The 26,713-nt window shown below is 37.6% G+C and overlaps 1 protein-coding gene across 5 annotated transcripts in view; it reads left to right on the top strand.

Annotated features, from left to right (window-relative positions):
* The window catches only part of ATRNL1 (attractin like 1), a 570,901-nt gene that overhangs the window by 420,230 nt on the left and 123,958 nt on the right, over positions 1–26,713 (top strand). The window contains exon 28 of one of the 5 annotated variants that reach the window (XM_080403251.1): positions 1–5,372. This exon is cut by the window's left edge and continues 24,947 nt beyond it. The exons of the other annotated variants lie outside the window; for them this stretch is intronic. The gene's annotated coding sequence lies outside the window, so the exon portion shown is untranslated. Of the gene's footprint in view, positions 5,373–26,713 lie in introns of those variants that run through there. 5 annotated transcript variants of the gene reach the window in all.

The raw sequence follows: 26,713 nt of genomic DNA on the forward strand, positions 1-26,713 counted from the left end.
GACTGCTGTGATAGAGACCTTTCACATGGACTTGAACCAGCAGCGATAGGCATCTTTTAAAAGAATGAATTCTCTGTTTTCCTCATGTCTATTTTCTTCTTCAGGGTTCTCATTGTCACTGAATATCTTTAATATTATTTTTTTCCTGAATGATTGGCATGAAGCTGAAAATATGGAGTGAGAAATGAATGTCTGAGTCTTCTATGGGTCAGAGTTACAGGGGTGTAGAACTGGGTTTGTCTGGGTTCTCAGGCATCTAAAACCAATAATGGCACAAAGTTTCAGAAGCAAATGAATCTGATGAATCAAATGCCCTTTGTCTTCCTTTCTCTGTGCACAGCCTGACTTGATTAAAGATAGCACTTTCCTTTTGTCAGTAACATTAAGGCTCTGTGCCTGACCACTGCTACCAAAAAAACCCTTTTACTTATTAAAAACTTCAAAAACACAGGGTATGCCTAAGCATTTTATCTTCGTCTCTTGGTAATCTGAACATTTGTATTAATAATAACATATTAATTTTCTGGCCACGTTAATAAGAGTGAGTAATTAATTTCTTCAATACAATAAATAGCCCAAAGAGAAAACTTAAAATAATGGACACTCTCTTTTTTAAAAAGGTCACCGTTAGTACTCCTGTAGTGAAAACAATTCAATCTTCCATTAGGAAACCAATGCAGAAATTAACAGAGGAGGGGAACAGGACTAACGAGGGTGGTGGTATCTAATCCCCTCTCTTTAACCCCCTGCTCTAATGAATCAATGGAGTAGAGCATCTGGGAGCCTACAGGAGCATGCTGCACTGCTGGATTTTGTAGCTGTTGGTATTGGAGAGGGTGTGGTGGGTCCGTGGCTGGCAGAGTGACTCATGGACAGAGCTGGATGTCATGCAGATCACTCTGGGTTTTACAGTGCAATAAACAATGACTTGCCTGAAGTCAAGGCATTCAATGTAACGTCATCTTGTTGTTGGGTTGTGGTGGGAGGGGAGCTGATGTCAAGTATGTCCTCTCAGAGTAGGCCGCAATCTAATTGATATTGGCAACTTTTAAGGGAGATAAAGGTTATTAATTCTTTGTCAGAAGCAGCTGAATCTGCATGTCCCATTCTGTGAATCTTGTGGCAACTAGGCTGTGTACAAGGAATCTCTGATCCCATCTCCACTTCATTTTTTTAATTTTTTTTTAAGGAAAGTCTGGTATGTCTGTTTGAAAGAACCTGATTCTGAAAACATAAAATTGACTGGCACTGAAAGCATCTACTTAAATTAATCCTTGGGTGGAATGAAGGCTGTAGAACTGTAATTTTGAACCTTAACCTCTGTTAGTATGGGTAGACATAGGGCTTGTCTTGTCAGACCACAGATGTTTTTGTTCATGGAAACATAGAACTTGCTGCTTCTTAGGCAACTCTAGGACTAAAACCCAATACTGGTCTTGTCTAGGTGGCAATCAGGAGGATGATGTCTTTTGTTTAGGTCCATGAGTAGCATTTGGATACTGTTCTGGTTACTTCTAGTTCTTTTCAGCAATTCGTACTGAGTGAATATTTTTGAAAACTTTTTTTTAAAGACTATGAAGATATGTGAGATGTGGGAGGTAACTTTTATTTGACTACTAAATAACTGAATACAGTACAAGAATTCTAACAGTTAAATGAGAACGTTTGCATCTTATGAGTCATTGTTTCAGAGAGGTGTAAGGTATGCAGATGTCATCCAAATGCCTGCTTTCTTCTGTAGAATGGCAGGAGTAGAAGCTGGAGGGAAGATTGGAGTTCTGGCTATGTATCTGAGCAAGACAACTATGGTAGTTTGCTGCCTTAGGAGGAATCTCCTAAATACCTTTTTCTTTGTTGCCAGCTTACCTTGGAAACAATCAAGGATTCTCTCAAAATCTCTTCCACTGTCCACTAATTACTGTCTACTAGGTTGTGAGAGGTGTTGGACACATTTCATTGATAGATTAATATATAATATTGAGGCAGAGGGTTCTTTATTTTTCTAGTCAATAGCATAATGTGAATTGAAATCTGACCTGTGGGGATGGAGGAGGCCCAACATGGAACACTATTACAAAATTTCTGATGCATACTTTTCCTCAGACCTCTTTTAACACAGAAGAGCTAGGATGCAATAAATCAGTTTAGATACCAGAGAACTTGATTAGGATGCTCAGTTTTACTATAATAGCCTAATCTAAAACACTCGGCCCTTTTCAGCTCTTCTGTACTCTTCCAAAATTGTTCCTAACAAGAACAATCTTTAAAAATGGGGCATTTGAGACAAGTTAATGATGCTATAGCTACTCAAGATAACTACTGCCTAAGAGTAGCATTTGCTGCCTAAGCAAAGGGCTGGATACAGTGAATAGTATCTAAGTTGTTCTCTAGTAGCTTGGAGACATGAAAAGAAAGATGCATTAGCCATTAGAGGAGCTGTGCAGTTTGACAAAGCCACAGGTTTAAAAAACCCACAACTTCATTGTAAAAAGAAATGTGAAGTGAAAGAGAGTTTAACCTAGTTCTAAAGTTCACTTCTGCTTATGTTTTGCCCCAAGTTAAAATCCAGGAATTTGGAGTTTTCTTATTCTGGCTTCATTTCACTTTCTAAATTATTTCCTTGGTATTTTTATCAATGCTTACCCAACTAAGTTTGTTCAAAGGCGGTGTCATTGCACCACTTCCCCCACTCTCCATTCAAAATTTTCATTCAATGAAATGCTTGCCTTTAATTTACCAACTGTGGTGGTATAATGCTGTATCGAAATATGTATCCTACATAACTGGCTGAGAAAGTTTGATTTGGCCTACTAACAAATCTAATTTAAGTGTTCAGTGTGACCATTAGCAATTTCTCTGTAATTATGTGAAAAGATAAAATAACGTGAGGAAAGGAGACAATTTCAGGCTTTGAATTTAGTTTCTCAAGGGAAGTTTGTGTGTGAAATGGAACTGCTGAAAACAAGAGTTCTTTACTGAGCTGGAAAGAAAAATGAAAATAATTTTCCCCCAGTCCATCTCTGTTCTTTGTGAACACTAATCACTTCAATATTGAACGGAATCTTGAGTTCTTTTTGACGGACAGGAGAATATATCTGAGTATGAGGAGGTAAGGATAAACTGGTTGATTTTTTTGTGGTTTGGTGTGTTGTTTGTTTGTTGTTTTTTTTTTAAGAACCCCACCCAATACCACAAATTTGCTAGCCTGAATGTGAGGAAGCAAACTTTGTCAAATTAGACCATTATATTCCCCTTCCAGCAGATCACCTAACCCAGTTCCAGCTTGCCAATGAGAAAGTGCATTCCTGAGATGTTCTTTGGCACAGCTTTGCCTTTCTCTATCTATTGCCAAGTGTCACTCCTAGTTTGGGAAAGGAAGCAGCAGTATCGGAATATCTTTGCAAGCGTCTCTCGTCCTGGCAAAAAGGTATAGTTGACTCCATTAGTGACAAACATTAGAACACAGTGCGCTTTTTACTTCAGAAGCTTTTGGCCTTCATGGTTGCACATGTATTTATAATCAATTAAGAAAAATGGAAAGAATTGAGAAAAGCAGTATATATTGCATGCAGAGGTGGCATCATGCAAGTTACTGTCTTTTATTTACTACGGTATTTGAAATGCACTTATAAGGCCAGAAGACGTGCTCCCATTTTCCATTCACTCGCAAATTTGTCTGTGTAAATAAAGCAATGGGGGAAAGAATTTAGCTAGAAGTGACTTCTCTTTAAAAAAACCAACAATCAAAACAAACAACCAAAACCACAAACAACCTATTCATTGCTAATAAAGCTGAAATTTCCTTTTTTTCTTAATGGTGGGTCAAACAAGTGAAGCACAGCACCACAAATAGCAAATCTACCTCCTAGAAGAGTTGGCACTGGGAGCAGACTGGTGACTGGGAGAAGGTATCAAATCAAAATAACATTGAGAGCAATAGATTACCTTAATAAAAGCGTGTACAGTGATAAGGAAAGTTAGGTCTTCTGCTTTCAATTGTATACTGCTGGCAAGCTGTTACCCACCTCCTACGAAGGAAAAGTGTTGCTGTCTGATGTTATATACCCATTTGTGAGCAGACCTTTCTGTCCAGGATGAAAGGGTAGGCAGTTACGTTAAAGTCTGCAGCACCACCTTTATTTCCATCACCTTCTTTAATTTTATGTTTTTGCTTTGAAATCAGATTAGAATCTGACTGCAAATTTTCACCTGATTTAAATGAAGAATGATTTCCTCCCACACCAAGAATGCTATATAAGCACCAACATTTTTGAACAATAACATTGTCAGTGTATAGGAATACTTTCTGCTTCCTTTATACCATGTTGTCTGACCTTTCATTGACATACCACTTTAATTAATGATGTATAACTACATCCCACTGTTGGGGGGAAAAAAAAGCTGCAACATTGTTTTCTTTTGTTAGGGCAAATTATCTGTAAAGTCACCCTTTTGAATTCTCTACATTCAATCATCACCTATGTATGTTAAAAAAAAAAAAAAAAAAAAGGCAAGCTATTTCATCAAAAGATTGTTTTCCCTGAGCCCACAGTTGCATGCAGATATGCAACACTGTCCTTTCTGTCATCCTTTTTTCCTCAACTAAGTGTTGATTGACAAACATTCACTGAAGTAGTATAGCAAGTCTTCCTAGTTAAACTTTCCTTTATGAAGTTGAAGCTCAAAATTTACTGCTAGTTTAATTCTTCCTTAAGATGTTTCTGAATGGGGGAAAAGCATGCAAGCAGTGCTACAGTACTTGGCCTGCCTGTGCTGTGATGCTCTTAGGACCTGAAGGTGAGAAGGACCACTGAAGGTCAGAGGCATGGAGGAAGCAGAGCAATCCCTAGCTGCTCTCTGGACAGCAGACTTCCAGTGGCTGCCTGTCCCTGTGTGCAAGTACTGACTCTCGTTTTTGATGGAAACTTAAATCTCTTCTAGATGTCAAGATCTGAATTTCTCCTTAAGCTAATACCCACCAATCCTTTCTGATCAAGAGACACTTAGCATTTTCTTTTCTAAAAAGCTTGATGTAAGATGAGGAAATTGTGTTCCTTTCATCACATAGTTTACTTGTAAACTCTTCTGAACAGATCATCTTGACTTTCTGAGTTGGTTTCATTTTCATCCAATTTTTTTTAAAAAAACAATTATTTTTTTTTAAGTGGGTAGATAATTGTAACTCTAATGTTGCTATCGTTCCTAGCTGTACATCTGTATAAGATTTGGCAGCTTTCTCCCTTTAAAAACAGCATTTCTCTTTAGTCATTTCAGTGTTATCTGATTCAAAGACAAAGCTGAAAAGACAAAGCTACAGATAAGTAAAAGCTTGGATTTTAGGAAAGTTAGACATTATTAGATGTGGATGCTCTGTTATAGTGTTATTATTAAGACCTCTTACATGCTGTACTTTGTGCAGGGCAAAATATTAAACCCCTTAAAGTACAGCTGTAGAAATGTTAGATCTTAATGAAAGTGCTGGAAATCTCTGACACTTGCAAGACTCTTGTGGATATGCTAGACTTCTACACTCACTGTTGGTCAGTCTGTGACCTGCTCAGATGCTAAGCAGAGTAACAAACAACTGAACATCCGTCCTTGAGATGAAAACAGTAAATTCAGGAGTGGGGTGTGATCTAGTGAGTGAATGTGCTATTTTTGTTCTTCTCAAATAAAACTGAGCAATATAATCTCACTACAAGTAAGATCTATACCCCTTAGCAGATGAACACATAAAAGTTTTTATAGATAGTACAGTTAATTGGACTGTTCCAAAAATCTTGTTATCAATCAACAGGCAAGTCTATCCTCTAACAATGTAATAAGTGGTGAAAAGTCTGGTCCTCTGTAAAACATTTGTAGACTAACTACTGGGAAAAAAAAATGCTTAATGGAGGTCAGTTTAACCAAGAGAGCACTGGAGTGTTTAAATTACTTGGCACTCGTCATATGGGAGGAGTAGTAGGGTTCACACTATCAGTCTGGTTGCAAAACTTCAGCTTGCATGCTTTCCCTTGCTTTCATCTTCCTATATCTTTCTAAAAATTAGGTGTATAGCACGTGCACTTGTGAGTCATGGTATGAGTATAGGGAGTGGAGTAGTGTCTGGCAGTTCAGTAATACAAACTGTGCAAATAATGTCACTTTCCTTTGTGGTGCTACATCATCTTGTGAAAAAGTAATCAGAGCCTCTTCCTACTGCAGCTCTTAAATACAATAGGCAAATGTCCCACTGAAGAAAATGCAGGGCCCTAGAGCACATCAATTATTTCAATTATCTGGAATTCATGATTAAAAACAGCAGCAGTTTTCAGGAAATATGCATGAGTCTGGCAATTGCTTGATCAGTTATGACAGTCACTGCCAAACATCACGTCCCATCAGGTTTTGCAGAGGGAAAGCCTGGAACAGGTGGATTATTTTAGTTACCTATGCTCCATCACTGGAGTGCAGCACAGTTCTCAAGAGATCTAACAGGCCACCAATTGCTTGATGAAGTATGACATCACTGGCAAATATCACAAGGCAGTAAGCAATCACAGTAAAGGCACAAAGAGAGTACATAGAACAGATGGATTGTTTCAATTATTTGGGCCCCTTGATGAATAAGAACTTCAACTGCCATCAGCAGATCCTATGGCAGGCAAGTAATAACTGCATTGCTATGACATCACTTTAGAATCTGGTATGGCTGAAGTATTTCAACAGCTGTAAAGCTTAGATTTGTCTTAGCGTTGACTTGACCTACAGCTAACTTGGCTGCTGAGAACTGAACACTGAGAAAATTGTTTGTGCGTGCTTCCAAGCACTTCACGGTATTTCACGGTTTGTTTTCACTATTGAAGGGAAAACACTGAACCAGCACCAAGGTCGTTTTTGGTACAGGGTTGTTTTGGTTTGGTTGGTGTGGGTGGCTTTTTGTTGTTGTGTGGGGTTTTTGTTTGTTTGTTTGTTTGTTTTTTGGTTTTTTTTGTACTGCGTTTTTCAGAAGAAGGCAGCAGGGGAAAGCTAAGGACTGCTTACTGTCGGGTGCCAGGACAGAAAGGCATAGCTTGGATCTGTTTATGAATAAATCTGGGAAGGACTGAGCATCCAGCAAATCATCTTTAGTTGCATAATCTGATAGGCCTGAAAGTTGTTAGGAAAACTGACCTAAAAGCATGCTCCCTCATTTTGCCTTCAGTTTTCCTCTGGGCTGCAGCTGACCCAATCTACCTTAATTTATCTTTTCACATTTGCCTTGATGTTAAAACAAGTTTATGATGTTTGCTTTTACAAGAAGATACATGGTACCTTATATCACTATCCCTTTCAGCTAAAAGTTGTTTATTGACTCTGGTGCACAGAAATGTAGTTTACACATAAAAAGCAGGAGAACAGAGGACACTAAAGAATTAATAAACTTTGAAGCCTAGAGTTGTTGCTTTTTACAAACCAAATCCCATCTGAGTTTTATCAGATTTAAAGTCTGAGATCTGCTTTGGTCAGGCCTTGAAGGCAGAGTAGTCAATAGGAAGCTTCTGTTTGAGCTATTATGACTTGTTAACATCTTTCAAAAAGTTAATGTTATAAAGCATTTGATTTCTGAATCCTTCAGTGTCTTTAAAGTCACCTCAGCACAGAATCGATAAATATTTCTTTTAAGTAATTAACCCAGTAATGCAAACATAGCCTAGTCATGGGGTAAGGGGGATATTGTTTGTGTTAGAAGATGGATGCCGCAGAGTTTTTAGTCAAAATTTTAATCCTTTCTACTCTTACATTGAAAAACTAGATAGGCCCATATGGAAGAATCCTGAGGGTAACTTAACTGTATTAATTATAGAAAACATAAGACACAGCAATTAAAGGCTTTGTGGAGGCTGAGTGGAGAAAAAACCCAACAACCTACCCACCCCTTTCACCCCTTTTCCTTCCTCATCATGTTGCTTTAAGTTAATTAAGGAGGAATATCTATTACATTTCATCTAAGGAAAAAGTAATCCTCATCAGTATCCTTTATCTGACCTGTCCATTTCCCATTACAGGGGAAGCAGCTTCTAATTTGAGATCAAGAAATTACTTTTGATAGGAACAAACCTCTCAAACTGATGATGAAATTAGAGCTTTTTCTCAGTTTGCTACTGGTTTGGAAGTACAAACGCTTGTCATTTCCATCCAAAATTGCATGGAAGTTACTAAGACAACATTGCTGCCTGTTTTTACAACTTTAGTGTAATGAGTGACATTTTAATGGATTCATGTGGTGAATGCTTGAGATCAGCTTTCCTTGTTTTTGGGTTTTTTTTTTTCCTTCCTTTAATATTCTGACCATACAGTATGTAGTGTTAACTCAGAAGATTTCAAAATCGGGTAAGGACTGAAGATGATGTTACTTAGTCTGCTTTTCTATTCAGATCTAATTTATATCCGTCCCTGTGAGTCAGAATGCCAATAGTTACACAGCTAGCTTAAAAATCATAAGACTTTGAAAGATTAGGGTTGAATTACACCCTTCTCAGTTGTGATTTACTAAGACAAGAGCATGTTTCGTGCTTTTTTTTTTTTCTAACCAACAAAACTTCAAATTTTCTTTTGAGAGTTTCTCACTAATTTGCTTCAGAAACTGAAGATTTAGTAATAAACTGAATTTCAAGTATTGTAATAAAATAATGACAAGTGACAACAATGCTTGCAAAGAGAAGGGTGGGTGTTTTTGTTTTCTTTAAATTATGCAGAAGATCAGCTCTCCTCCAATTTAATCTTGTCATACTCTTAGAACAAGACAGGATTAGCCCCTTATTCTAGAAACAGTTTATTTGACCCAGTTGTTTGGCAGGATGATGCAATGACAGAAGCTTGGTAACATACCAAAAAATAATTGAAGTTACTATGGTTTTAGGTGAAAGAGGCTTGTGAAGAGAAGTGAAGAATACAAAATAGTAAAAGCAAAGAAGAACTGGAGGTGACTGGGGCAACAGGCTGAAAAGGGGCAAGAGACCCAGAACTGGTAGAGAGACTGGAGACCAAAATAGTTGCAAATGTGCAGAGGGAGAAAGGCAAAGACTAAAATAATGAAGAGGCTTGTGGAACTGAAAAGAAAGGTATCAGGCAAAGACTACCTGAAGAGAAAAAGGAGAGAAGGTATTTGAACAGAAGGAAAAAAGGAAGAGGTGAATGGGTGATTCAGGGAAAATAATAATAATAAATAAAAAAAAACCCAAAGGATTGAAAAACTTCATATGTATTAAAAAAGATAGAGGTGGAGGCAAAGTTAAGGAAGCTAGATAATACAGGATACCAACGGGAAGGTTTGGGAATAGGATTGGTTTTGAAACCAAGATTAGCTGACACTTCCCCCCCCAGGCAATCACAGGCTGCAATTGCAGGGTCTTTTTACTATGTGTTATAAACTGTTCCATAGTGTTATCATGCACTATTGAATAGCTGTCTTGTTTCCTCACAGAGGAAACTCTGCTTCTCCCTACTCTAGTAAAGCAATTTAAGTGGATACAGGAACCTCCTCATATTCTGAAGTTTTATATTCAAAATACTTTATAGTAGTGTAGTGTACAGGTAGGGTCTTGTATCATAGTTTCTATCACGTTAAAAATGTTGTCCAGGAAATCTAATAGATAGTCTTCTTAAACTGCTGTCAGCATGAGGGGAAAATATTGTATTCATATGTGTAGTTTTCCAGAAAGTTTATTTCATCTTGGAAAACTTTATTTAAGGAATTGACCTAAAGCCCCAAAACTATGGAAGGAGAAGCATTTCAGTGTGCTGTGCTTTTAATTGAAATATGCCTGAATCATTTACCATTTTGCACCTTTGACACAGCACTCATACAGTGGTCCTAGAGATAAAGCCATTGAAGATTATATTTGAAGGAATGAAGATAGTCTTTATTGGTGTTCTTTTAGGATCAACCACAAGGACTGAATAATGCTCCCAAAGAAATACATTTGGATGAAGATGACTGAACATGCATATCCAAAGGCCTTTTAGGATATGGTGAACCTTTTGGCCTTGGATGAAGAATGTTCTTGGATGAAAGAACTCCAGCTGAAAGACTTTGTCTTTGCCTTTTGCCTGGAGAATTGCAAAGATATGAAAGACATAAAGGAAACAAAGATTTGCAGCTGAATTCTTGCAGGGTGCATTTACAGTGGCTGACACTGGCGCACAGCCAGCCTGCCTTATTACTGTGGAATGTCACATGCTTGTATCCCTTACCAGTCTCCCGCAGCTCCCCAAAAGCCTTTCACACGTTTTTACTTTTTTCTGCTTTCTATTTGCAAACGACATTAGAAAAATTTAATTGCATAGTTTCTGTAGTGAAATGAGCACCTCTGGGATTTATGTATATCATGTGTACCTAAAAAGGTAAATGCAGAAAATACCTGCTATACTTGGTTCATCAGATTATAATACCATGCTTGTACCTGCAGCTGAACAGGTAGTTAAGTAATAATCTTTGTTTTTCTTCATGGTTAATGACTTGTCTAAGTTTAAAATATCAAGAGTTCACTAACTGAGTCAATGAACTGACATTCACAATATGGTCAGCCATGACTACCTGGGCATTTGAATGGATTTCTTACTCTAACAAATTGAACTATGTTAAGTCAATAGGAAGACATCTAGTGACTTTGTAAATTTCCTTACTATATATTCAATATACTTGAAACTTGATTATACACTTAACTATTTCACTTCTTGAAGTGTCCTTATTTTTACTTTATTATAAAATGCAGCTCTAATAAACTGATTCTGTTCGGTGTCCTAGAATGTTTCAAACTACAGGTTTCCTGTAATGATGTTTGCTAAGGTTGACCTTCAAAGCATGTCTGTACACAGACACATTACCTAACGTGTTAGGTACCTAAGTAGTTCTGCTAATGTGAAAAAACACTGGCTAGATATAGAGAGATGCTGTACCAAAGTTAAAGGGCTTACTTTGCCTTTGTCTCTCCTGGAATCAATCCACATGGAGAGAGGCTTAGTGATTTTTCACTGTCTAGGGCAGAATCCTGTCGTTTTTCTGTTTTCATACCAACTCCCACACTGTAGTACATTTTGTACCAACTAGGCTTGCCAGAATTCAGGCTTTTATACTATCTCTGTTCTAAAATGTGAGCACTAGCATATGTAGTCACCACACAGACTTCTCAAAGGACAGACCTGAACAGAAACTAATTGAAAAATGCATCCCCCATCAGGGTAGCTTAGGTGAGCCTAGCCTTGTCATGTGAGGACATATTAGTGCCCTCAGAAATTTCTTAAGAAAGTTTTTCTTTGACAGCTATTTCTTCTTGCCATCCCACCCTCTTCAGCTTTACAAACACAGTTCTAAAAGCTGTTTTCAGCCAAGAAGTAGGCTTTTCTAAAGGTTAATATAGACATGTCTCTTAACAGCCCTTAGCTTTTGACCTGAAGAACTGTGAGACAATAGCCTGTCTTCAGTCAGTGATTATGCTTGTTTGTCTCTTCTCACATCTCCATGTGTCTCCTGCTCTCCCCCCCTCTTACCTAGACTTAACTGATCATAACAATTGTGCGTGACTATTGGAAGTGTCAGTTATTGCAGGGCCTCTGTGCTGGGCTGATTAATATAATTCAAGTCAAGATACATGTGTATATTTGTGTGTGCAAGATGTTAATATAACCTGCTACCAACTAGTAAATATGCACTAAGACAGTTGGAATGTGTGTCTTCATAAAGAAAGCTATGGCTAGAACTTCAAATATCTAGATGCTGGACAGTTAAACTCCATTGTTTACTATTGATTATAAATGTACTGATGCTGTTTTGTTAGTGTCCTAATAAAAGAAACCTTTACCAATGCTTTGCTATTGAGTAGTGTGTATGGCGAAGAGGCCCAGGGGATTTCTCTAACAGGAGACAAAAAGCCAAAAGATATGTCTGGCTCGGCCAAAGCAACATGTTTTTACAATGATCGTGCCCCAAACCAGGTCAAGTCAGTCATGTGTTAATCTGGAAAAGCTGTGAGACTTTTTCTCTCCTTGGTCCACCATTAAAACTGACCAGCATTTTACATGGTTCTTTTATGTGTGACAATGTTTTTGTGTGGTTTTGCAGCCCTCCCTAAGGTTGGGGCTACATCTGTTTCTGGGTCAGCAGGGGAATACTGACTGTTATTACAGAGCCATTTTGTTTTCCATGTGATTGTTGCAGACACTTTGCTGAAGATATAAACCAGCAAACTTTTCTGGTTAGGTATGTGATGTTCAATCCAGCTTAGTGCTTTGTTCTTCCGGTGCTGGAGCTGCCATGCTCTATTAAAGATTTGTTGCTGCTCCTAAGACGTGAATAACAGAGTCAGGATTAGACCACAAGATGTTTATTTTTTCCAGAATTCCTCTTACCCAATTTTTTCACCTCATGTTATGCGTCAGTAGTACTGCTATACTGGCAAATCCTCTTTGTTCCCCAACAGGGAAAATGTTGTGGTCACTAGTGTGGATTCCTCCAACTTTGATAGAAATTCCCATGTTTATTTACCAATATTTTTTTTTATTAAAAGCACTATAATTCTATTATATAATTTTAAAGCAGCTTTAGAGGGATAATTCCTGGTTTCAAAACTGTGTGTGAGAATTTCCCTTTGTATTTCCCCTTTGTGCACATGCTTAGGGGTTCTTTACTTCAATCACCTCTGATAGGTCTATCTTAACATAGAGATGACATGGGAAACAACTTCCTATTAGGTCCTTTTTTTTTCTTTTTTTCTTTTTTTTTTTTTTCTTCTTCCTACAGGGGATGGGGTGGGAAATGGGTCTTCCTTTAAATCTGAACCTCTGTGCTTGACTCTTGATTTGGAGGTGGAAAAAAATAATACTGTATTTAAGATGAGAACTTAACTCATCTTTTGTGTTAAAAACATTGAGCCAACCTTAAACAAATTAATATGTGGGCTTTCTTTTCATTTCTGTTTTCCGCTTTCTTTTCTTTGTCAAACAAAAGCATAGGGGTGACATATCTACTCCACACAGAGTAGATGCTTGGTATTGGGGATTCATTTATCATGAAGACACAACATAACAAGATCCTGAGGCTGAGCCTGAAAGTCAGAGAATTTGATCAGGAAAGATGATGCACATTTTCAGAAGCCAAAGTATTTTATTATTGGAATGCATCATTCAGGGAACATGATAGATTTTCCATTAGTGGAAGTCTTTGATCAAAACTGCGTATCTTTCTAAAAGAGCTGCCTCAAGAGCAAGCGGCTGAGCCTGATGCAAGAATTACTGAATGAGGGAGTTTTGCCTCTTTTGTTTAGTGCAGGATGAGTCAGATATGGGTACCATAATACCATAAATAGTGGTAGTTATTGTAGAAAATTGAGATTAGACTTTTGCTACAGAAGTGGCATTTCGAGAAAATTATTAAAATAGAGCCTAAAGCAAGTACACCTTGTGCTGCTGCTGGCATCAGGGGATGTGTATGACAAATGCTATAGTTAACTTTGTTATAGGTAACCTTGTGTCTGCATGATCTCAGAAATGCCTGTTGAGGCAGATGGGTGCTTTCAGGTAGGCAGGAGGCTCTTAGAAAAAAATTGTGAAACTAAGAGCTGTCGCGGGTCAGATCTGAGTTCACAGGGATGATGTTACTGTAGAATTTCCTCTTTTATGGTTAAAACATTTACACAGAAAGACTTGGGGGCTCTAGGTCCTTTTCAGCTTGAAGGGTTTAACCCTAAGTATTAGAAGAGGGCCACAGCTGTCATGTCAATATTTATGTTGTATGAGAATGATCCAATCCCCTATTTGATGCTGGGGTTCTGTAGTTACCAGTGGTCAAAAGTGCAGTGGGGGACAAACTCCTGGTAGACTAGAAGTCAGGGCACTAACCTCTACTCGCAAACAGAAAGTGAGAGGTTTTGCTTCTGGGACTATTTTTGATTTTACTCAATGATGGACAAATGAGATTGTAAGACAGTGTAACGTACATTAACGGTCTGTGGAGCATGGCATAAACCCCCAGACCCCTCTAGGCTGGCCCAGGCCATGTCTGCCTGCACTCCTGCTGGCCCTGTGGCCTGGCCGTGGACTGGGGGTGCTCCTAAGCAGGTGCCTGGGGCCTGCTGCTGGTGAGGTGACAGCTGAGGCCCGCTGCAGTGGCACCCCTGCTCAAAACCAGGCTAAATCGCCTGGATTTCAACTAGGTATGTTCACCAGATTTCCAAGAAGTAGAATGCTTCCGTCACATGCAGCCAGTTCCAGGACTTAGTCACAGCATCATCTTCATCGCTGCAGGGTTGCAAATGCATCATAGCATTGGACCCTGCATAAGCTTAATGCTGGACAGAACAACTCTCCTTGGCAGTTCTGGGGATTTTTTTGTAAATAGCCAAATTACAGAATTAATTTTGCAGATGTAGATGTCTTATGAATGTTTCTGTATCATCATAGTCTTTCCATTGGAGCATCTTACTTGTCAGAGCTCTTGTTAGTGGGTATGGTTAGAAAAATCATCAGGTAATACATGGCCCACTGCTGTCAGAAATGGGGCTACTTTCAAATTGTAGTGTTTTTTACAGGCACCCTCATATCTTACAGGCACAAAGACACACTTTAACTACATATATTTCCAGTTGTTTTCCACACTTTCAGAGGCAGTCTAGAGGCTTTTTTTGATATGGATAGTAATTCCTTTTCATTCCTGGAGCTATGTGATGATCACTGATCTCCCAGATCTTACTGATCTTGGGTTTTTTTATTGTATCTGACTTTTGCACAGACAACTGGAACTGGAAATGTTTTGCAGTGCTCAACCTGCTTTTGTCTTTCTGGGAAATCCAAGCTTCAGAGACAAAGTCCCCTACAGAACAAGTATCAACCTTAGCATATTACAGGCCTTTCCTTTAGCCTTATGCCATGATTTTAACCTCGTCTAATGAATATCTGTGAGTTGGTCTTCCAAGCAGTGCTATTACTTATGCCTCATCTCTTCTGCTTCACTTTTACAACCTTGGTTGTTAGGAGGTATCAGAGAAATTACCAGGTGATAATTTTGTTTGTAATAATCATTCTTTTTTTCCTCCTACATCTCTCTTCCTTCGTGAGAAAGTTGGATGCTTTTTTTTTACCTGGTTGTATATTACTTTACTGTGAAAGTCTGTTACTGTAAATGTGGTCACATTATAAATTTTTATTGACAAACATCCCGTGTTCCTGCTTCTGATAAGTCGAGCCGTTAAGCTTTCATTAACTGCTCTTGCCATGTGATGTGGGGGAGAGAGAGGGAGAAAGTAAAAAGAATCTGCAGAAGATAATTTTCCTTTGGGAGCTGAGGAATGATTTTCCTTCATCACAGTAACAGGTTTTTTTGAGAGCCTGAAAGAGCTGATTTGCTCCTAGATATTTTCTGCAGGAAAAGTGTGAACTGTAAAACAATCCTGACACCAGTACCAAACACAGCAGTTCTGCTGCTCTCATTGCCCCTTTCTTCTGTTGTTCAACATGTGCACGGCATGTCACAGGCAGCTTTGAAGTTGAATTCCTTTAGGGTGTATGAGACCAGGCTGCACTTCTGAAATAAGTCTGTAATTCTTCTTTGCGGGTTGAGCTTTGTAACAAACCATGCTACTTTCTCATCATTAGGAATGTCACATTTTTATACTTCCTCCTTTGTATGAACTTCTGTGTTCTGTTGCTCTTCAATGATACTTCAAAAAAGCTATATGCTTCAGAGCCTAACGCCTCAGTTATTTCATACTGCTGTTTCCAAGCAAGAAGGATAAAACATAACATTTAAAAGAGCAGAACTAAGACTTGAATATTGTGATTTTTTTTTTTTTTTTTTAAGTACATTTAGTGTTATCTGAAAGCTTTGCATGAGGCCTTCAAGGACATTCAGAAGTTAATACACAAATTTGGCAAAATTGTGTGTCACAGAAATTCTATCCCATCTTCCCAATTTTCAGGTATTGCTCTGGCAATTTCAGCGTTACTTTTGAATATTCTGAAGTAGAATGACAGAGGAAGACCTTGTTTTACTTTATGATTTAGCTTATACTAGTACTTGCATGGCAAGATTTTTGTATATGCTGATATCCCTGAAAACAAGAAGTGAAGTGTTTTTAATGTTCATAAATTAGCAGAATTTCTTTTCCACTCAAGAAAACCATCTTCAAAACTCATTGTTCACACTGAGTTCCAGATGTTTTCATGATCCTAATTTTCCCCTATTTTTCTCCCTCATCCACTCACCCCCACCCTACCCCGCAAGATTTCATTGCCTTCTCACAAGAATATTTACTTTGTGAAGGTATCTACAGGAAGAGGGGCTAGAAGTGGTAGTCAAGTGATAGGCTTTATTTTGTACCAAGTCATACAATTTAGTTTTCAGATAACACAAAAAAAAAAACCCACCCCAACCCAAACCCAAAGCGCAATGTAAGTTGTCAAGAAGCTGACACTCTAAATACCAGAAAATATTAACATCTATTGTCAAGGAAAATAAAAAGTACAAATCGCTCCATCTCCATGACACATTTCAAAACTGCTATACGCAGCACAAATTATAGTGTGTTTGATGGTATCGGGGATAATAGTACTTGAGAGTCCCTCTCTGAGCACCCAGCGTTACTACTAAAAGGGTTCAATTGCCTTGGCTTATATTAAAGAGCTGCAGAAAAAAAGATTAAGGTACTCTGAGGTCATCTTTGCTAAAAATAAAAGCTGATACAGTATCACTGTTAACAACTTCAATCAAAGGGAAATAGTTTTGTATTTTGTGTATTACATTCTTACCGAAAAAAAGAAATATATTTATGTACATGTAAAATATTGGGGGTGGGGGTGGGGGGTGGGGGGTTCTTAGTGCCTTAGAGACTATTTCCAATGTGACATCCCCTTTTTCACCATGTCCTATGCAATCATGTGTTTTACTTCCTTCTGTTGTAAAGTTTCTGATAGGCAAATCAGGAATGTTTCCTGTGCTCAGCAGTCATGTCAGTCCTAAACAGAGGAGTCAGAAATATATCAGGAAAGGCTGAAATATATAAATCGTCCCTGTCTGAAAAGCTTATGAGTAATTGTTCCCTTTTAGGAAGGCCATCACCTTTGTTTTTTCTTGCATTGCCCTTAACTTCTGGTCTCCTGTGCTTTGAGGAGAGGGCAAAACAGCTTGAGAACTGTAGGAGATGGAAGTCTTTCTGTAAGTGGCCACTTGCAGGCAGCACTTTGTTTCATTTCCAGGGAGAGCAGTGAGAGAAAAGTATTTTGTCCAGAAAGGTTCCTCATGGAAATTCTAGAACAGCGCATTATTATTTGGCAATAGCGAAGAAGAAAAAAATTAGTTGTAAAGACTTGTGTGGGGATATCACTGTTACTTTCAGAGAGCGCTATTCTAAAGAGAAATAAGCACAAGACTGGAACAGTTTAAATTGTATAGGGGAAGAAATATTTTTAGCTCATTCAAAACCACATTCTAGTTTTGGTGGGTTTGGGTTTATTGTTTTTGGGTGGGGGCTGGTGATTGTTTGGGGTGTGGGGCTTTTTGTTTGCTTTTTTTAGTTAAAGGACACAAATGTAATTAGTTTTAATTGCCAAAGTAATCATTGGCTTTCTATCTAAATGCTGGGAAAAATCAGCCATAGTAGAAGGGAAAGTGCTATGATATTAATCATGTAATTATTTGGTTTATTATTCATGTGTGACAAAGAAATGTAATTTCTGGTTTTAATGCTGAATTTTACCCTAACTGCAGGGGTGTAGCTCCTGCCTCTGTAATGAACAGTTTGATAGAAGAATCCCTGGGGAGGGTGGTTGCAAAATCCCTGTGGTTACTGAACGTTGAAACAGAGCAGACAGCAAGAGGAAGAAGAGGGTATAGAACATTGTAAGGCTTGTTGTTAATCTATTAACCTACCTATAAAGAAAACAAATTAATTGTAAATCAGAACAGAGAACACAGATGCATAGATTGCCTGATAAACAGTATGTAACTCTGAGGATGAAAAAGGTCATTGTAAAAACATTGTCTGAACATTTTTTTTTCTGTGTCTGTAGGGTTAACTGCAGTATTAAAAAATACAAACAAAAAAGTTTTTTAATTACGTTCTGTTTAGGTTGTCTTCATCATTACGATGTCCCAATTGCCTCCAGCAGTTCATTAAGGAATGCAAATAGTATGCAACTTGTAGTTTGTTCTTTTGACCCTACACATATAAAACAATTGAAAAGGATGGCAAGTAGCTGGTTCTCTTTGGTTTTGCATTTTCACCAACAGGACTGTGTCCCTTTAATCCCATCCCTGATGCCTGTACAGAATTCTAGGAGTCAAGGGACCTCCAAGTGCTATTAGAGACAGAATTACAAAGAGCCCAGCTGAGTATGCAATTACTATAAAGCCTTTTTTTCTTAAACTAGTTAACTTGAAGGGATTTGGTGTGGCCATGATTAAAGTAGAATGGGAGGCAATACAATTCTTTTTGGTTTTTTTAGAAATTGAGGTCTGATGAGAGCTTAACTTTGTCCAGTATGATCTACTTTAGTTCTTTTCTTCAGTGAAAGAACAGAGGATGATGCTACAATTAAATTGAAGACATTAAAAGGGCATATCACATATTTTTAAGGAGGAAAGATGCATGTTGGGTCTGATGGTGCAATATGTATGGTGTATGTTAAAAATTATGGTTGAAAATATGTAGTCTGGAGCAAGTCAGTGTTGCAAGAACACATAAGTGGCCTGTTGACATGGGTCTAATTTCTACCATGACTTTATATTATTGCTAAAACTTCTAATTGGCAGAAAGCAAGTTTGTGCAAAATGTCAATGGCATATGGAACGTGTTGGATGATATAGCCTGAAAATGAAGCTGCTAAGAAATCTTCAAACCAAGTGCAGCTGTGTCCAGGAGGAAACCATTTGCATTAGAAATTTTGCTGTAGCTTGCTGCACAGGCTTGGCAGCCCACACTCCCTCTGCTCTGTGTTATCTCATTAACATTATTATTTGGAAGCCAGAGTCAAACACTTATATTGGGTAACAGTCATGACTACTTGACACAATGTCAGTAAGATGCAATTTTTCCGTGTAATTAGAATTTTGACAGGAAAGAGCGAAAGAGGCAGAAAATTAGAAATTAGTTATTTCCTGTAACTCTGTCATTGCAAATATTAAGCTTCACTGGTGCATTTTGCATGATCTCATGGCAGCCCCTGCAAAGCAGCCTGATCTCTGTCAGATTTGAAGACAGGATGAGTGAAATAAGGGGTGATGAGTTAGAAATATTGCTGGTTGGAACAATAGACCTTTTAGGTTTTCTAAATAGCAAGAAGTCCAAGACAGAATACTGTAATTCTGAACTTGCTGGGAAAATAGAAAATTTAAGTAAAACTTCCCTAAATTTTCAGGCACAAATTTTCACTTGCTAACCTGGACCCTCTGTAGAGTGACAGTGAAGCTTTTATTATCAAAGGGAAGTCAGTGGGAGTAAATGCTAATGAAGATTAGGGCCTTAATTAATTAATTTTTTTTCTCTTTTTGAAGTAGAGCTTATTTTCTCACTCAAAAAGTAAGCATCAGTCTTTAATATGGAGCTCAGATTTCAGAGATCAATGATTTCTGCATACAAGCAGACATCTGCCACCAGACCTCCATCTGGGACAGATATTGGTGAGGCTAATGTCCCTAGGATTTTGAAAAGTCAGGTTATCCTGTGTCATCTTGGAAGGAGGTATTCATTATGAATTGGCATGTCTGTTTATAATAATTAAATAATAAATCAGGTTTTCAGCAAAGTGTATTTATTCAGCACTACTCACGGCAATACCCAAATTTCGTCATTTGATTTTTTTAAAACCAGATTAATTTATTACTTTTTTCTCTTGCTCCTGTTTCATATCTTTGTGGCTGCATAATTCTGTTAATTCCTGTTGTGCTTTATTTAGTTTATTATATACATTGCGATCCCAAGTGAAATCAGAATTCCCACTGGACTACACGCTATGCAAGCATGCAGTAAGAGGAGTCCTTACCCTGAAACGTTTGCTTTATAGTTGAACAGAAGTGGGCAAGGGAATAGAAACACACATAGAAGTTACTTAATGAGGGACTCAGACCAATTAAGTGACAGAGCACTGATTTTTGCCAGCAAAATATCCTGAGACTGAGACGATCGGGTGAGACTGAACTTAGAGTGCGGAGTCTCTCCCTCTGCTTTAGGCAGAGATCTGCTAAAGCAAAATAAGCCTGCACACAGAAAACCAGGCTCATTTTATGTAAAAACCTAATGAATTCCCTCTCTTGGTTTCTGTGTTCCTCTGTTTTTATTTTTCTTTATAAGATTCACATACTGCTTCCATATATAAAATTGCTCCATTCATATTTAGAGTTACAAAGTGATTATGATAGGCTGCTTCTAATTCTTACCCTGCACCTCCTGAAATTTAAAGTAATCAGTAATAATCCTATGATACTGATGTCTTCTTACTTTTCCTCTAAGATCAGTGAAATTGGTATGAAAGCTTACCCTGTCCTTCTCTCCAATGCTTTCGAAAAGATCATGCAAATTACAAGTACTATTAAAACACACTTCTTCCTTGTGTGCGCCTCCTACAAGTTTGACGCTGACAAAAAACCCAACTTAATTTGCTTATTTCACTGGAAGTTGAAACCGAATTTTGATAGCTAGTAATTTGGTCAATGTTGCATCTTGCTAATGATTTATGAGTTTGAGTGTATGTTTTGCTCTTCTGGCTAATGCTGCAGTCAATATGTGTGAACTTGTCCATTATCTATTCCTATTGTATTATTTAAACTTAAATGCTGGCTTCTAGCTGATAATCTAAGGAGAATTCAGTAACTCTGCAGTGTTCATTAATCTCCTTTTCCTAACTCATGTCACTCTCTTTTAATCTGAAGGTCTGATTCACCATCTTCCTCTGACATTTCAAATCTCTGACGGCACGGTATGCTTAGACAACATCATGGCATTTTATGCAGGTGATGACAGAACAATAGAAACTTTTTTGGGGTGTCTCATGTTAACAAATGTGTACGGCTAGACAGTGATCAGGTTAATTAGAATGAAGTGAAATAAATCTCAGCTTGAAAGGATTGTATCTCGTTGGAACCTGTTGCAGCAGGTACAGGAAGTGAAGTTTGAGCTGAAAAGTCCCTCCTAACATAGGTTGTGCCGACCAAAGGCACAGTATTTTATCTCTTAGCTGACAGGAGCCCAGACTTTGATCTGTGCAACCAAGCTGCTTTGGTTAGCTGCTATGACTGGTTAGTCATAGTTCTTCAGAAAAATGTGCAGTTGGACATATGTTGGGAAAAACATCATGTTCAAGAATGTGGTAAATCCAGGCACAAAGTTTTGTTTGAAATTGCCCTTTTGTGTATGAATTTCTCTTAACATAGTGATCCTGTTACTCTAGATCCATTAAATCTTAATAAAGTATGGACACAACTATTCAAGTAATGAATACAGACTTCTACTACTTAAGAGAGTAATGTGATATTCAGTATTCTCTGAATTCTTAGACGTTATTCTTCCATATCAATGCTTCAACAAAGTGCAGACAAAAGTGAAGTTCAATAGATGATATGTTCTTTTCAATGACTAGCTAAAACTTGTTCTCATCAGAGCCACTTGTTAAAAGATTAAACATATACCAATGGAAAATGCAGGGATGGGGGAAAATAATTTTTCTTTTTCTGCATTCTTGCAAAGTTTACCAGTAAACTTTATTTGGTTTATTTTATTAATAGTGGGAAATATATAGGGAAAGGATTAAAATTAAAAAATTTACACATTTGGAAAAAAGTACAAGTTTATAGAATGAGCTGGGTTGGATGTTTGATAAACATCAAGCACATTTGTGACATGCAGGCGATCATTGGTTGTTCTGTAAAACAGGGAACTGTAGAGAAGCATTCATATCAGGGTTTTCAAACAGAGAGACTGTATAAATATTTTATGCTCTCATATTAGAAGAGCACTCTCAGAAGTGTCATGTTGGTACTCCTAAAAGTACTGCGTGGAACTTTTGTTTAGATTTAATTTTTCACACCAAGAATCATGCATTTTAAATAACTGGACTCTCCTCTGGCTATGGAGGTTATTGAAGAATTTTGTGGTTTCTCTGTAAGGTGAAAACATTTATCTACATATATTTATATGCAGTCTGTGCTTGCATGAGGAATATGCTGTAAGAGAATCAATAGCTAATGCATGCTCAAGTCAATTGGCAACTTATTATTTTCTACGTGTTGCTACAGTATTTATGTGTGTGTGTTGATGGTAGAGCCATTTTCAGTCACAATATATATTTTACTATCTATTGCACCACTGTTATCAAGGGACTTGGAAGCTTCTCAGATTTCTGTTACAAAGCTCCGTCTTTGTGCATGTGCATTATGAGTCAAAGAACTTTTCCCTTTTTAAAATTATTTATTTAGTTCGGTGCTTTCAGTTAGAAATTGAAGCAAATTAGCAGGTATTTGCACCGCAGATAGAACAAAGCATCTGCATAGCTCTATGGAAACCCCACAAAGAATTCCTGAAACTTCATAGCATTGTTCTACCATCAGTACAGGATCCAACAGACATAACTGACAGCTCTATAATTTCACCTTCCAACATAATATTCTTGGAACCTCATAAAAATGTAGATTTGTTAGCAAGAATTCATTTTGCAATGTTATATATTGTTGTATTCTCCTCACCAATGAGGATTTCGTTTCAAGGAGGATTTAAAGTGGATGGAAAGAGGGTCAAATCACATCTAGTCTTGATAAATGTCACCAAAAAAAAAGGAAAATTGTAATTATAAATTGGATAGATACTTTTTGAGTTGTACTTTGAAACTCTATCTGTTGTCTGAAGATCAGTGATGTGCAAGTCACTGGAAAATGGGTTGGGGAGTGATTCTTATTCTGATAGAAGTATATTAAAACCCACTAATATTTCATAATAGTAGCATAAGGGGGAAATAATTGACTGTATCTTGTCATATGGGAATACCTTATAATCTAACCAGAAATCAAACATAATCATATTAATCTATGTGAGATGTTTATAAGCTGTCAGAAATTAAGTCATAGGAGAATAATACTAGTTCATAAATCAGTAAATGAGATCAGATAGATAAATCGGTGAGATTTTGTAAATGCTTGTGGAGTGCTCTTGTTCTCTTCCTTGGCTTGCATACTCTCTCTTCTCCCCCCACTCCCCCCCTTAGGATTGTTCTTCAATTGGTTGAATGTTTAGAAAGAGGAATATATAAAACGTGGGATTTATGAGAGCTTCTGACATTTATGGTATTTTTGATTAACACTTTTATTAGACTTGTCTGAAAAATAATTCATTATTTCAGCTTTTCTTTGTAGTTCTCTAAAAAGCTGCCATGATCATCAAATAGATCAGGGCATGTAATAAAAGCCATACAGCCAGTAGTAGAACATACTGTCATATAACCATTAAGACTGCTCTAAAAGCCAAAATGTTGGAACTAAAAGTATTTTTAATGACTTGAAATTGCTTGAAGTGCTTTCTGAGAGTTGAAGGGTGCTGATTTATTTACCTAGTGTACTTACCTAAATTAATTTGGATAGAACTACTTTGGTTTTAATCCTCTTACAGTGAAATATATGTTAATATTTTTAGATGGAACATCATTTTGTCTGAAGGATAGAGTTAAATAATACTGAGCTGAGTGTTGTCATTAAATAAGAAAATGTGAACGAACTGGCCAAAAAAGCATTAAGGAGTGCAATCGTACCTGGATTATACTAATAATTTTTAGAAGTGACCTTGCAGGAGATGCAAAATTACAGCAGTATCTTCTCTCTTTCTCCTTTTAATTAGTCTTTTAGTGTGGTCACAGTCAGTAATGCAAGCACATCACCAGCTATTTTAAGTAATTTTGTATTACATCTATATGAATTAATTTATCGTTCCATCTTCCTTTTTGTTTTCTTTAATATGCTTACTGAGAAGACGTATATTAACCCTTTGGGATGTATTGTAGATGTTGTAATAAGGCAGTTAAAGACCTGAATAGTTTTGACTTTACTATTTTTTTATGCTGGCAGAAAAAGACTGCTTACCTGGGTCTATATCCTTGGCAGCCATTTTTTGACTTATTCTACTTACTGCATGGCTTCTTTTGGGAAATTTGGTTGTGTGGTGGTCCTGCCCTGGCTGGTAATTAAGTGCCACACAGCTGCTTGCTCACTCTCCCCTCAGCCAGAGGGATGGGGAGGAGAATCAGAAAGGAATGTAAAACTTGAGGGTTGAGATAAGAACAATTTAATAATTGAAATTAAATAAAAATGAAAGAACAATAATAATAACAGTAACAGTTATAATGAAAAGGAGGGAGAGGGGGAGAGTAAATAAATCCAAAGGAAGGAAGGAAAGAAAACAAGCGATGCACAACACAGTTGCTCACACCCACTGACCGATGCCCAACCAGTGCCTGAACAGCGATCAGCTGGCCCCGGCCAACCCCCCCCCCCAGTTTATATACTGAGCACAAGGTCCCATGGTACGGAATACCTCTTTGGCTAGTTGGGGTCAGCTGTCCTCGCTGTGTCCCCTCCCAGTTTCTTGTGCCCCTCCAGCCTCTCACTGGCAGGGCCTGAGAAACTGAAAAATCCTTCACTTAGTATACCCAGCTGCAACCAAAATCATCAGTGTGCTCTCAACACTGTTCTCACATCAAATCCGAAACACAGCACTGCACCAGCTACTAAGAAGAAAATTAACTCCATCCCAGCTGAAGCCAGGACAGGTAGCCAGTGTCCTTCTTCATTAACCATCACTGTGATAAAACTTGCTTTCATCAGTGAGAGTAGCTCCTATCACAACTTTTTCCTGCCATACCACATAGCTCCCCCAGAGCAATTCCTCCAGCTCCCTTCTACCTCTTATTTCCTATGTGACTGATAATCCTTTTTCCTTCATTCCTGCTGAGCACTGCCTCATTTCTGCCACACATCTTCATTAGCTAGAACTTTGTTGCAGTCACTGTAGTATCTCGAATATCCTAGATGAACATCTGTCACCTTCACTGACAGGTTTACCTGCCAGTAGGTACAGCCTTTCCCTGTACATGTGATTTTTTTTTCCTAGGTCTGGCTCTGGTAAAACAGAGCAACCCACTGATTTATATGCATATTGAGAATATATTTGTTTATATTGACTCTTGATTACAATTTGTCCACTGCTAAACTGTGATGTTGTTCTCTTGGCAAAAGTAGTTGTATGATGCAGAAGATATTGGTTGTCAAAGTCTCTGGGAACTGGAGAAATGGTGTAGGTATTGTACCAACACAAAACCTTGATGCTGAGTAACAGTTTTATCCTTTCTCTTTCATGATCTAGAAATACACCCTATATCATTATAGGCATACATATAGCATATAGGTAGAATAAATAGAAGGGTCTGAGGACATGAACTTCCCATCATTGTGATTATTTGATCTAGCTGTTTGGTTGTATTTTTTTAATTTTTTCCCCTCTTTCAAAATGATAAGAAAAGTAAGATTTACTTTAAAAATTGGTTTTATCTCCTCAAAGAAGGAAGAATTGCACATTTTTTTTCTGAGTCATGTACATAGATTCCTGAACTATTAAGGGGAAGAATAGAAATTAACCTTTCAGGTTTTTTAAGAATTGAAAAAGAAAAGGAAAAAAAAAAAAGTGGAATACTTCTCTAGCTTATCGGTAAACTTGGGTTCTTGAAATGTCTGAAAAATAACCAAACTTCAACAGCATGACATTGTGGCAGTTTTTACGATTTCAGAAACCTCATGGAAAGTGATATCTTTTCATTTCTACATTTTCTGTTCTAGCATGTTCCAGGCCAACAAAAACTTGCAATTATTATTTCATTCCTAACTGAAGGTTATTATGGGCAGGCTGTGCTTAATTTATTTCCATACTTAAATGTGTCTGCGTTATGCAATCTCTGCCAAAACAGCACTACCTAGGAACCTGTTTCTAATTGCGGGGAAGTGAGGCAGTGCCACAGAGCTCTGGAAGTGTAGTGTTGTATACCTGTCTGTGAGCAAGTAGTGAGAGGAGTTACTTTCATGTTCTGGTTTTCTTCACTGGTAAAGTTGACGGGTTTTCTCAATCAAGGAAGACAGAGAGCAGATATGAAACAAACAAACAAAAAAAACCCCAAACAAACAAACAAACAAACAAAAAAAAAAAAAAGAGGAAACATCTCCCTGGTATGGAAACAGTGGTCATTTTTCCTGCAACAGACCTAGTCTTCCAGAGAAAACTGAGACAAGATTGTTAAGAGGTCAGAGAAATGTGTCCTGCTTAGATAAAATTTAACTCAGCAGGCTGTAAATAGCATACTCTGTAGGAAAATAAAGATTTCCCAGAAAAGCCAGCCACGTATTCTATTAAACAAACTAATACATTTCTGAAATTAAAAAAAAAAAAAACCAAAAAACCAACAAAAAAAAACCCCACACAACAAAAACAGGCTAGCTTTCAGACAAGCAAGGCCTCTTTCAGTCTGAAAAAAAATATGGTCATCTGGAAGTTAAATACAGGCAGTAAACAATTACTCTAAGTGTGATTAGTATAACTAACATAAATGGTTAGTTTGAGAAAAACTAGCTCCTGTGAGCAGAGGTGTGCTGGCAAAGGACTATGCAGTGTGATGCTCTCAGCTGATCAGTGGCAGTACTGCCTTAAAATATTTTCAGTCCTCTGCATCACGCCCCATC

Source organism: Falco punctatus (assembly GCF_963210335.1).
Source record: "Falco punctatus genome assembly, chromosome: 9".
NCBI classification, from domain to species: Eukaryota; Metazoa; Chordata; class Aves; order Falconiformes; family Falconidae; genus Falco; species Falco punctatus.